This window comes from Triturus cristatus, chromosome 5_1 (genome assembly GCF_964204655.1).
Source record: "Triturus cristatus chromosome 5_1, aTriCri1.1, whole genome shotgun sequence".
NCBI classification, from domain to species: Eukaryota; Metazoa; Chordata; class Amphibia; order Caudata; family Salamandridae; genus Triturus; species Triturus cristatus.
In genome coordinates, this window is record NC_140587.1 from 748,966,673 (window position 1) to 748,979,587 (window position 12,915).

At 43.1% G+C, this 12,915-nt stretch overlaps 1 long non-coding RNA gene across 1 annotated transcript in view; it reads right to left on the bottom strand.

Moving 5' to 3' along the window:
• The window catches only part of LOC146831423 (uncharacterized), a 29,559-nt gene extending 20,302 nt beyond the window's left edge, over window positions 1-9,257 (bottom strand). The window contains exon 1 of the long non-coding RNA XR_014961287.1: window positions 8,945-9,257. This is a non-coding gene — a long non-coding RNA (uncharacterized LOC146831423). The remainder of the gene's footprint in view (window positions 1-8,944) is intronic.
• Between the last annotated feature and the right edge of the window lie 3,658 nt (window positions 9,258-12,915).

The window sequence follows — 12,915 nt, forward strand, 5'->3', positions numbered from 1 at the left end:
ATTACCAATGTTATAAGGAAGAATAGAATAAGAATAGAATGTTTCTTAAGAAGTACTTGTTTTGCTAGCAGCTACCTTTGGGCTGCTGCATTAAGCAGTACATGATGTCTTTTTACCTCTTATGTATCTCAATTCAAGTATTTACTTTACCATCAGACATCTTTTGCTGCTGTATGTATTTCCAATGGCTTTAAATAAACATATTAGTACCTTGTCGGAGTTCATCAAATAAATGCCATTCCGCACAAATTCTAATAATATTTTCCAATTTGTGGAATGCAGTGAATGGTTAGTGTATTTTCAATTTTTTTTATGCACTCTAAATGTTTTATACGACTTTCTTATTTTCATCGGTAAGCACATCATGCTGTAGGGCATGCTGTTATCAAGTTTAAGTTTTACTAATTTCTGACTTTAATTTATGGTGCTGTTTATTGCTCTAGTTAGCTATTCAAATTCATAATATTGATTGTAATGTGTTTTATTTAATGGTGCATGGACGTAATCTGCAAATTCAAAATTTACATTTCACAATTCATGATAGCGTATTTGCAAAAACGAGGAATCCTCAAAGGTTGAGTTTGTCTTGAAGTGATCTAAAGTTAACCCTATTCCCCGCCCACAACAAGGTTGCTGTTTTGATTATTGTGCAATCTGTGTAATAATATTAACATCCTTATTTCAAGTGACTTTTTTTATAGAACCACATATTTCACATACAGGAAATGTTGTTTAATTTGTTTTTGAATAGCTTCTATGAGGCAGCAAGTACTACGTCATCCATTTACCTCACACTACCTGCACTCACTGTTTCAATCCGCATACATGGCTTCATGCACCCACTCCTATAGTTGTTCACTCTCTGCTGCATTCACTCAGTGCTGGGCTCCTTCTCCTGTTCACTCTTTCATTTATGTACACTCGCTGATTCATTCTTTCCCTACTTGCCCCATGTCTGTAAACTTTCTCATTTCCTTTGGTATGCACTCATACAGTTCTTCAGGCATTTACACTTGTACACTCTCTCACTCCTGTACCCAACCATTCACACAGTACGCTCATGCACTCATTCCTACACTTACTCAGTCCCTCTACCCTAATTTGTACACTCAATCCTTCATTCATGAACTCACCCATTCATTAGTACAATATTCACTCTTGTACACTCATGCATTAAATCGTATATTCACTCACTCAGTCACTGTTACCCCTCATTCACACATGTAAACTCACTTTCCTTCCTGTGCTCACACTTTTACTGTTACACCTATTCACTCCTTTACACTAACCCATTCATTCATGTACTCACTCCATTTCAGTCTGGTAAACTGACAAATTAATTCCTGTACCAAGGGGCCCATGGATGAAAGAAAGACTCACAAATGAGTCAGGACATTTAATCATATTCATCCACCCATTAACTCATTGCCACACACTGTAGCTCTGCAGTCACTGAAGAAGTGACAAAGATATAAAACGTCAGGCCTACTGGCTGTGCAGATACTTATTTATGGAATATCCTCCAACCTGAACACTTATTGAATCAATCAAATAGTCTTTAGCCTACATCATTGAGACATAAATGTCCCAGTCTTTGACGTTCCTTTAGCAATAACTGTTTACAGGTGCATTGGCCCAATTGGTTCAATTAAAATAAACTAAGGCTGCAAATGCCCTAAAGAACTGAGGGCCTCATTTATGAAAAGTGATGCATCACTGCGTGAAAACAGCGATGGGTCAATTTTCATTGCGCCCTCCTTGCGACATGCTGGATGCGTCATATTTACTGTATGACGCTTCATGTCGCAAGGAGTTACAGATACGTCAGTATTTCTGATGTATCTGTAGGCACAAAAATGACGCATTGCTGGAGTGTGTCACAAAAGTGAGGCAGCTTTAGCAATGGGTCATTTCACATGGGCAAGTCCCATTTCAAATGTGCCTGCATCAGTCTTAGGCCTGCTGTGAGGCAGGCGTAATATCTTGACGCATTTGCGTCCTAGAAGTGGCACAGTGGAATCTCATAGATTTCACTGTGTCACTTCTACGAGGCTTACTTGCGTCAGAATGCCCTCCCTGCATACATTATACCTGGCGCAGGTACAATGTGGCGCAGGGGTTTACAAAGTGACACATCTACCTAGATGCATCACTTTGTAAATATGATGCAACAAGGCACATTTTTTACGCCACTGGTGCATCACAAAAAGTGACGCACCGGCAGCGCAAAAGTGACACAAGGGCTCATAAATAAGCCCCTGATTTTTTACATGGAAAGCCAGGATTGAACACAACCTGACCTGGAGTCATCAATTATCCCTGTTGTGGACACAGTTGTCAACTGTTCTCGCGTCATGAGAGAGCCCTTCAGTCAGTGCTATTTTCAGGAATCAACAATAAGCATGTTAGTATATGAAGCTCTAGATTCCCAGTTATAAGGACAAGCTTATGATTCCTAGAATGATTTGTGCTGTTGACTGACACACCAAGGCTGGATAGAAGTCACCCTTAGCATAGTAAACTGTTGACAGCTGTGCATCAAGGTACATAAAACACTGTTGGATTAATTCTAAATGTTTTACATATCTACATTATTAATTGCAGATCAAAAATATTTTATAGTGTGGTACACTATGATGCAAACGGAACTATGTCTAGACCAGGGGCCTCCACCCTTTCTGTAATAAGAGCTACTTTTGTTCAATGAAAATACTACAGAGCTACTAATATTATTAGAGATGTAGTAGTAACCACATCAACACGATTACAGTAGTTCCCACCATATGCGAGATTACCAGCAGTGATCACCTCTGTAACATCAGGGAACACTGGCGACTAATAGAAGAAATATGACAACCAGAACACATCACAATTCTTAATCTATTCTTTTGTCTCTCTGCCACTCTTGTTCTTGCATCTGCATTCCGGTTCCACCTAACCTCCTATTAGTACTCCACTCCTCATCATCACAACAGGCAATTTAGTTTTTGTGAGAATGTGGGAGATGTCATGCAGAGAAGGGGTCACCAGGAGACAGTGGCCACCATGCCTAACTGCTGGACAATGGACACCACTTTCTGTGAGGATGGGGGAAGGAGAGGATGTGATGGAGGTAGAGAACACACACACATATCAACCATACTGGAGGGCTGGGAAGTATATGCTCACAAACGGGATGCCAGAGACTGTACAATAAGAAAATGGAATAAAGAAAATTTGGCCCTACCTGCATGTCTCTGTGTGGTATATCCAGCACCCTTCTCATCTTTCAAAACGCAAATGCTCTAAGCTGTGCCCTGCTCCCTACTAATGGAGCTCTTAGGGTGCTAAAAGTGACATGCAGCATTTGGAAAAAGCCTTAAATTTAATAAGTAAATATGCTAATCTGACCCAGTCTGGAATAACGTTTGGGTCAAACCTCGACTGAACAGAGATAAAATGAACTGTAGACAAATTATTACCTTATTGGGTCCTACTTGTGAGATGCAGCCCAAGTCCATAGGCCCAAAGAGCTAGACTTGCCTGTACCACCAAGGGTGCCTCATGAGGAAAAATATCAATTTGGGATATACATAAATGTGGACCTCAAGTTTGCTGTGCCAAAGGGATCCAAGCTGCATCCCCCCATTTAGGCCAACAAGGACATCTATGTGATGATTGAGTTCTGTTGAAGCGGGGCGTGTTCTAGCAATGTTGGGGCGTGGCCTAGCAATTTGGGATGCACTGCTCCTTTTCTGGTAGGGTCAAGTTTGGTTTGCAAATGGTTGGTATTCATCTGTAATGGCACAGACTACTGCAGCATAATAAAATGGAATGTTAACCACAGTTGTTACAGATATATGTCATTACCCTCTTGTGAATTCATATCTATTTCTCATTTTGCACATCGTTTTCTTCTATCTGATTCTGACCATACTTCTTGGTGTGGCAGGGTGCCTCTATAACCATTGCAAAGCTACTAAATATTTTAATTTTGTACCACTGGCATTTCTCGACTCGGGTCTCCATACATGTCAGCTTGTACTCTTTCTTCAGTGATTCCTCCTTTTTCTCTGTGAATGGGAAAAACAGTTTGATGTTGGCTGACTGACCACCCATTCTTGCACAGTTCCATACCCAAAACAAAAACCTGCATGACCAATAGCTGGATTCCTGTGACTTTAAGAAATTGTTGAATTACTTGAGAAGATCAGCATCCCTTTATTATTTAATGGGGTGCCAATTCATTGACTGTACCTGTGCTCACTCTCCGTCACTCCAGAATCATTTTCATCAACTCATCCACTACTCAGTGAGCTATTGTAAGTAGGCACAGCACGTTGTTAAGATCAAGCTAGACAGAAAATACACATAGAGCAAGCTCACTGTGGCCTGGTAATCACTTTTTGCATCTAAACTGGTGACTATGAAGAAGATCTTAAGCACTTCTTTCCCTGAAGAGTGACCCTGGAGGGTTTTCTTCACTGTTCAAACAGTTTCTTTGACAACTGCAAGCAAGATGGGAATATACATTATCTAGAGATTCCAATGCAGGCAATGATAATGAGGATGTCTGAGGAAGAAACTATGGGCCTGATTACGAGTTTGGCGAAGTATTGACGGCCCAATGCTGCCTCTGCTGCGCCAAACCCGTGCAATGACCGTCAGACGTATTACGAGTTGAACTCATGCAACACAAGTTCAACTAATAATATGGTCGGTGGTCCTTTGCCTTTCCCATGGTGGTGCCTGGAAAACAGACACCGCAATGGGAACGGCAAAAAAGTTCCAGCACAGCATGGATTGTGACGTCCATGCCTTACTGGAACTTTGTGGGGATACAGACGGGGACACATGTTGTGCCCCCATGAATGTATCCCCATGGCGGGTGGCACATGGGTTCCTTTATCCCCAGTCTTTTCATGATGGGAATCCCACCATGAAATGCTGGCGGTGGACAAACTCATAATATGCTGAGCAGGACTGCGCCAGTCCCCGCACAGCATATTGCGTTGTGGCACAGGTGCGCCAGTCGTTTCCTGGTGTAGTCGGTGGCCTACAGTCGATACGACTTTGAAAGTCAAAATCAGCAAAACAGTGGACCGCCACACCTACGCCACTGTGAGTCTGAAGGTCGCAAGACCACCAGACTTGTAATTAGGCCCTATGACTGCTCTGGTTGGGCTATGGAATTGGTTGCATGATGAAACATTGATCAAACACTATTCTGTTAAAATATTGTGCTAAACACGATGATCACACAAATATTAACTTTACATACTAATGATGTAAAGTACAAAGATTTACAATTGTAAAATATTGTGGCCCAAATTTCGACATTATAATAGTAAGTATATAAAATTAACTGGTATTAACATTAGTATAATTTCAAACAAATGTTTAATTAACTTTTATAAAATGAAGATTCTTAAAAAAGACATATAACATTCAAAATACCATGTAAACATTAGTTTATTCACTTTAAAATATATAATTAATTAAAATATATATATTCAATGATAAATTATAATAAATATATTAGAAAGACCGATACACCCAAGAACCACTTTGATGCCTCCTGATCAACACCATATCACTCTGAAAACACACCACCGAAGTCTGGAACACCATCTCCACTATTGCCTCCAATGTAACCTTCATCACAGAGACCTGGCTCAAACCCTCCTCTGCCCCTGACATCATCACTGCGACAACCAATGGCTACAAGATGACACACATGGACGTCACCAACAAACATGTAGGTGGCATCGCCACCATCCACAAAGAATCAATCGCTGCACCACCACCAAAGATGACACCACACCGACCATAGAACACCTGAATTTTCAACTCCAGACCGACAACAAATCAATGATCAAAGGCACCCGTGCCTATAGACCCCCAGGACCACGCACCAGCATCTGCAATGCCATAACAGACTTCATCGCCCCACTCGCCATCAATTCCGAGCACTACATCTTACTTGAGGATTTCAACTTCCACCTGGACGACCCCACAGACACGGACTCCGCTAACCTCTTGGACCAAATGGACAACATCGGCCTCACCCAGTTGGTCGCAGACCTCGCATACAGACCAGGACACACATGGAACCTATCTTCACACCCAGCAACAGAGTCAGATACAGCCACACCACAGAACTCACCTGGACCGACCACTCCATCGTCCACTTCACCATCAAAGCATCACCTCACAACACCTCCAACCCTCTCAGTACATCCTTCCCCGGCTGCAGCAAAATGACACAGACCCAATGGACGGACGCCCTCAACACCACTAAGTCCGACACCACAACCAACCTGAAACACGCAGTCAAGAACTTCAACACCTAGATCAGAAATGCCGCCAACCAATTTAGCCCCATCAAACCAGCCAAAACCCATAGATCCACCAAACAAGCCAGCTGGCACAAACTGGAACTCAGCACAATAAAACGTAGCTGCAAACAACTGGAGAGAAGATGGCACGCAAGCAGAGGCAATACAGATCGAGCCACCTTCAAGTCAGCCCTTAACAAATACCACCAATGACTCAAAGACACGAAAATGACACCCCTGCAGACCACATCAAGGCTAGCGCGAACCACAACAAGGAACTCTTCACCATCGTCAGAGAACACGATCCCGCCCTCACAGGAACTCTGCAGCGCTCTAGCGAATCACTTCCACAACAAGTTATCCACCATATACAGTACCTTCAATCCCCAGCCCACAGACTTCCTTAGCCTCCTCATACCAACAGAAGTCTCCTCTGACCAACATCTCACTGCATGGGAACAGCTCACCACATCGGATACCACATCCATCAACTCGGTAGCATCCACTGACCCCTGCCTCATGCCTCTTCAACCTAGAAAGCAACGGGATCAGCCACCAACTTACCACCATCCTGAACCCAGCCATCATCACAGCCACCTTTTCCGATGCATGGAAACACACAGATGTCAGACCTTTCCTCAAGAAACTCTCAGCATACCATAGCGAACTCCAGAACTACCACTCCATCTTGCTGTTCCCATTCCCCATCAAAGTCCTGGAGAAGGACATCAACCATCAGGTCACCGGACACCTGGCAAGCAACAACATGGTAGACGCCTCCCAATCCAGCTTCAAACCAACCACAACACCAAGACTGCCCTGATCAGTCCCTTGGACGACATCCACATCCTACTAGACAGAAGATAATCAGCTGCCCTGACCTTTCTTGGTCTATCTTTCCGCAGCCTTTGACACCCTTTCCCACCACCCACTCATCAAGAGACTGCACCAGATGGAAATCAAGGGAGATGCACTCAGATGGATGGCATCTTTCCTCATGGGACGCAAGCAGAGAATTAGTCTCCCTCTTCACCTCCGAACCCACGTGCACCATCTGCAGCATTCCTCAAGTCTCAGCCCCACCCTCTTCAACACCTGCATTACTCCTCTGGTTGATATCATCAGAACTGATTATATAAACATCATATCCTATGCAGATGACACCCAGCTCATCCTCTCACTCTCAGCAAACCCCACCACCACCTAGACCAACTTCCACAACTGCATTAGGAACATCACAGCCTAGACGAAGGACAACTATCTGAAACTCAACATGGACAAGATCGAAGTGCTGATCTTTGGCAACCATGCCTCCCTCTGGAGCGACACCTGGTGGCCCGCTGAACTCGGACCTAACCTCACACCCAAGAACCACGCCCGCAACCGCTGCATCATCCTGGACAGAAAACTCACCATGAAACAACAGATCAACACAGAAGCCTCTGCCTGCTTCCACACTCTGCATATGCTCTGAAGAATCTTCAAATGGCTCCCCATAAGCACGAAAAAAACAGTCACGCAAGCCTCAATCACCAGCCTTCTGGACTACGGTAATGCACTGTACACAGGAAACACAACCAAATTCATAAGAAGGATACAGAATTCAGCGGCCAGACTGATCCTCCAACTGCCCAAATGGACCCACATCACCCAATACCGGAGGAACCTCCACTGACTCCCTGTTCAGAAAAGATGTCAATTCAACCTACTGTCATACTCCTACAAAGCCCTTCATGACCAAGGACCAGCATACATGAACCACCACCTGAACTTCCACCAGCCATCTAGAAACCTGATCTCCACCTCCCTCGCCCTTGCACGGACACTGCACATCTGCCAGAGTCACAGCAAAGGCCGCTCCTTTTCCCACCTCACCGCCAACTCCTGTAAAGCCCTATATCTCCAACTCCGAGCATCAACCTTCAGGAAGAGACACAAGACCTGGCTTTTCGACAAGCCCAGCAGCCTGCCATCTAGATACCCTCATGGGTGATAAGCAGCACTTTGCAAGTACGGTTTGATTGTTTGAGTGAAAAAGTCTATTAGCATAATTAGTTCATTAATCAATTATTATCAATTTGAAAATATTTTGCTAAAAGCATTTTTCTTAAACACTAGTAACTGAATGCTCCAATAAACCCCACAACCCAAAGGTAAAAAGTATCAAATACTTTAAAACATTATAAAACATATAAACATAAATTAAATAATACCAAACAGAAATTAAATGTAATGAAAAACTTTCCGCCCAAACCCCAAATAGCCCACACAACCCAGAACTTTTGGAAACATGAACTTCCTGAAATGAGCCGCCCAATCATAAGAAAGAGAAGGCCGCTTCGTCATCACAAACCACAGCTGCTTGCTTCCGTGACATAGTTTAAATATAACAGTCTTTTGAAAACATAAAAATGGAAAATGTCACTGTTCAGTAAAATGCGCCGGCAGTGCGAAGGGCTTGCACTATGATCATATTTTTCCTTTCTCTGGAGCCCCAGCTGATGTCCTGTTTATTCAATATGCTCAAACGCTGCCTTTCGAAGACGTGACCATGAGCAATTCCCCAGGAGTACCACGCTCCCTCTAATAGAGCTCGCTGTACAGATCCGAAGGGTACATACACTCACCAGCAGACAGGATCTCAGGATCAAGATCTGGGCATCACCGCCTGCAGAGTTCAGCAGGACTAAATTATGAAGGGAGAGGGTTAAGATTGCAATAGGAACTGAAAGTTGATAGGCAAAGCCTCTGAGCAACGACCCTTAGAGGGGAGAAGTGCGCGCGCGCTGGCTGTACAAGTTGTCCGTTCAGCGCGTGAGCATAACCCAGTCGCTACGTGGAGAGAGGGACATGTCAGGAAAGGATTAATGCGCAATGACTCCACATAACCGAGCATGGCGAAGCGGGCTGCAGAGAGGGGGAGGGCACGCAGATGACGGATGGTTATGCTGCCTGCCTTCGGGAGCTGCTCCGGAGAAACAGCTGCACAGCCTCTTTCCAGATACTGTTCAGGCCAGCTGCAGCGGGGCGAAGGGAACAGCATGCGCATGCTTGGAAAACATTGGTGCTCTCGACGTTGGAGAAATTATTTACACGCAAGGAAAACAAGTAATGGACACTCCAAGTTTCCCGGGACAAAAAAAAAGAAATAGTTGCAAACATGATGACTGGTATCGTATCCAGCACTATGACTGTAAACGTTTCATTAGAGAGTGGAGGTAACATATTATCACCACAAAAATAGTGGTCCACTGAAATTTCCTCCATAAATATTTCCAGCATAGAATCCTTTATGGTATAAAGTGCAACGGCCGTGGCTGGCATCCAGTGGCAGCTCCTCCAGCAAAGAATTGGTGGTGAGAGTTACTCTTAAGGAGAAAATTAAGTTACACGTCTTTTCAGAAGCTTCTGCACATCACCACCCTTCTGTAGATCATTCTCTCGCGTCATGAATACGTTTCTACTTCTGAAGAATTACAAACAGGTGGTCGTTAGCGCAGGGCTGCCTTTAGGGCTGGTGGAGCTCGTTGTGACTACTCTGCTGGCGCCCCGCCTCCCCTGACCTCCTTCTCCACGGATTACCTCACTCTCACCTTCCAGCGATGCCTCACATCTCACCTTAGTTCCCCTCTTACATTTATTTAATTTCGGTGACAGCACTAAGCTACAAGATGTAGGGTGTCAGAGTGCTTTACACCGCAAGTAAGTATTATACAAAGACAATGAACCGTATATGCGTGTAAATAATGTATACGAAATGTTACATCACAAAATGAGGGCTTCCAGGTATGGGACTCACATGTCATTCAAACCGGCAGCCTATATATATTAATAATAAGTAGTTTGGAGAAACGAACGGGCACATTTACTAAGTTTCATGAGACAGAGGGGCATATGTACAAAGAAATGTCGGAGTGCGGAGCTGCGCCAAAATTTGCAGCGCTGCGCTTTGACATTTCCAAAATACAGGGATGCGCCATATTGACAACAATACAGCGCACCCCTGTGTTTTCCCTAGTGCTGGCGCTAAAATCAGATGCCTAGCGCCAACTCAAGCACCCTCGCACCATAGTGCAAGTGTGCCTGCGTTGCAGGGAGTTATTGTTTATATGCAGGAAGGTGTCCCTTCCTGCACATAAATAATCCATAATGACAATTTGTTACTCCTATGTGTGCTGGAGAATAGAAAAAGCAAACACGAGGAGAAGTAAAAGTATTTCTCCTTGTTTGCCCTTTTTAACGCCTGCTCTTGCATGGCGTCAGTTTTTGGCGATGCCTCTGATTCACAGATGGTTGTAAATCTGGGGCAGCGTCAGAAAGCAATGGCTGTAGCAACACCCATTGCACGCCCCTTTCAGGCAGATGCCTGAGTGAAAGGGTACCATATTCACAAAGCAGTGTTCAGCCATAAAAAGTGTCCTAACACCACTTTATAAATATGGAGCAGGGCATTGCGCTACAGGAATGTCATTAAAAGTGATGTTCCTGTGAAGCAATTCTCTTGTAACTATGTCCCACAGTGTAGTAACCAAAGTTGCCGCACTGCTTTCGTAAAAGGGAGAGAGCACAACAGCACCATATACACAAAGAAATGGCAATGTTGCTCTCTCCTCTAGCATTGGTGCTCTTTAGTTTTCCTTGTGGCAATGCGCACAACCTTGAACTACAGTGCAAGGGTATGTGTACGATATGAAGCATAGGATTTGTATTGGAAGAGTACTTTTTCAGTACAAAATATGATGCTTTGACAAAGTTTAAAATTTTTCCCTCATTGTATATTGGCTGTACAAAGAAGCACATATGCAAAGATGGAAAACTTTGGAGAAAATAAAGCTTTTATCCAATGATATGCCTGCCTTGAGAAAGCAGAATTATTTTGACGCAAACCCCATTCTACCAATGCTAGTAGATGAGGATTAGTGTCAAAATCCATCGGTGGTTGCATGAGAATGCCAAAGTATTACCTGGCCCCTTGACATAAAGTAGGGCGAAGTAGCATGCAACACTATTTTGTGTTACTTTAGGGTTACATCCCAATGCAAGTCATGATTTGCACTGGGCATTACATTGCAAATCAACACTTTGTGGCTAATTTGCCTCTGTTTTGTGATGCAAACCCTGTTGCAAAGTGTTAGTAAATCTGCATCGTAAGCTCAGATTTTAAAACGTAAAACAGTGATGATCCAGCATTTCTGGACCACAACATTTTGATTATCACCTTTACTGGATCTCTTTAATCTTACTTACTTTCTATCTTGGTCCTCCAATTGATCTTTTATAAGTCACACTGAGGCAAAAGAGAGTTAGCATTGCATGATCATCAACTACAATATGATTAACAGTGGCTATACAATGAGGGCCAGGAATGGGTAACCAAGTTCAAGGGTGTTTATTAAAAATTAGCAATCAAGTTCAAATAAATCACTCTTAAGACCATACTGTAGAGGTATAAGATTACAACAGGGAGGCCAAGCCTCCAAAAGAAATGTAAGTGAACAAGGATTAAACAAACAAGCAGTTCAGTTGCTGCTACACAGAACAATAACCTAAAGATCTGATGATTGGAAAACAATCTCAATTTGTCTTTTCTATACATTAGCAACCTAAGTCTTCCAAGCACAGTCCAAGGCACATAATGGTTTGAGTATCTAAGGGATTCAGAAATTAAAGAGTTCCTTGTAAGAAGATAGGGAGAAGGTGCAGAAATATAAGTAACACCAGCATTATCATTACAGAAGCTCAAACAAGAGTCTTCAGTAGGTCAGGAATCAGTGTTCGCCGAAGCCACACATACAGCAGAAATCTTAGGGGCATAGAGGTAATCATCTCAAAGTCCATTCAGGGGGTGGTCAGGGAAGCATAAAAGGGTTCGGGTAGTAGCCCAAGGAAGGATCTGCTTAGAGTCTGCGGAAAAGGGTTCAGCAAAGAAGTCTAGAACACAGCCCACAAAGAAAGACCGAAGCCATCTGCTCCTCATGCGATCCACTCCTCAAACAGGGTGAGTAGTATATCATAGTCCAAGAGTTTGGTCACATCATCCATAGAAGTCCATTGTATTTGTTGAATTTTCCATTTGAATTCACATGTTGCAGATTGCAACATCCAGACAGAGCCCCACACTGGACATGGAAACAACGTCTCCTTCACATGCTCAGGCTAAAACATAATAGTCCTCTATTCGTCTACAGGGTTCCCATGTGCTCGTCATGAAGGCCTGGTTCTCAAGCCACATATCTTTCGCTAGTACAAAATGTATCTATTCTAAACTAACAATGTATGTGAGTACCTGTAAGAATTGGTTGAGTCAGCAAAACGAGCACAGCAAATTAACAGAAAGCAGCATGAAGGAATACAGGTCTTTTGAGTCACGCTAAGTTAAACATTTATTTAAATGGTGCACATTTTATATGCGTATGTACAAATTAATATAAACAAATATAAATTCTTTAATACATTTTAGTTCATGTGACTTAAATCATACTAATAATCATCAAATTATTCAAAGGCAAGTATGATTGAGAACTACATTTGATAATTACCTACATGTAACATTAATGCATACATTATATTTCATCTCTCTTTTGACTTTAGATAAGTT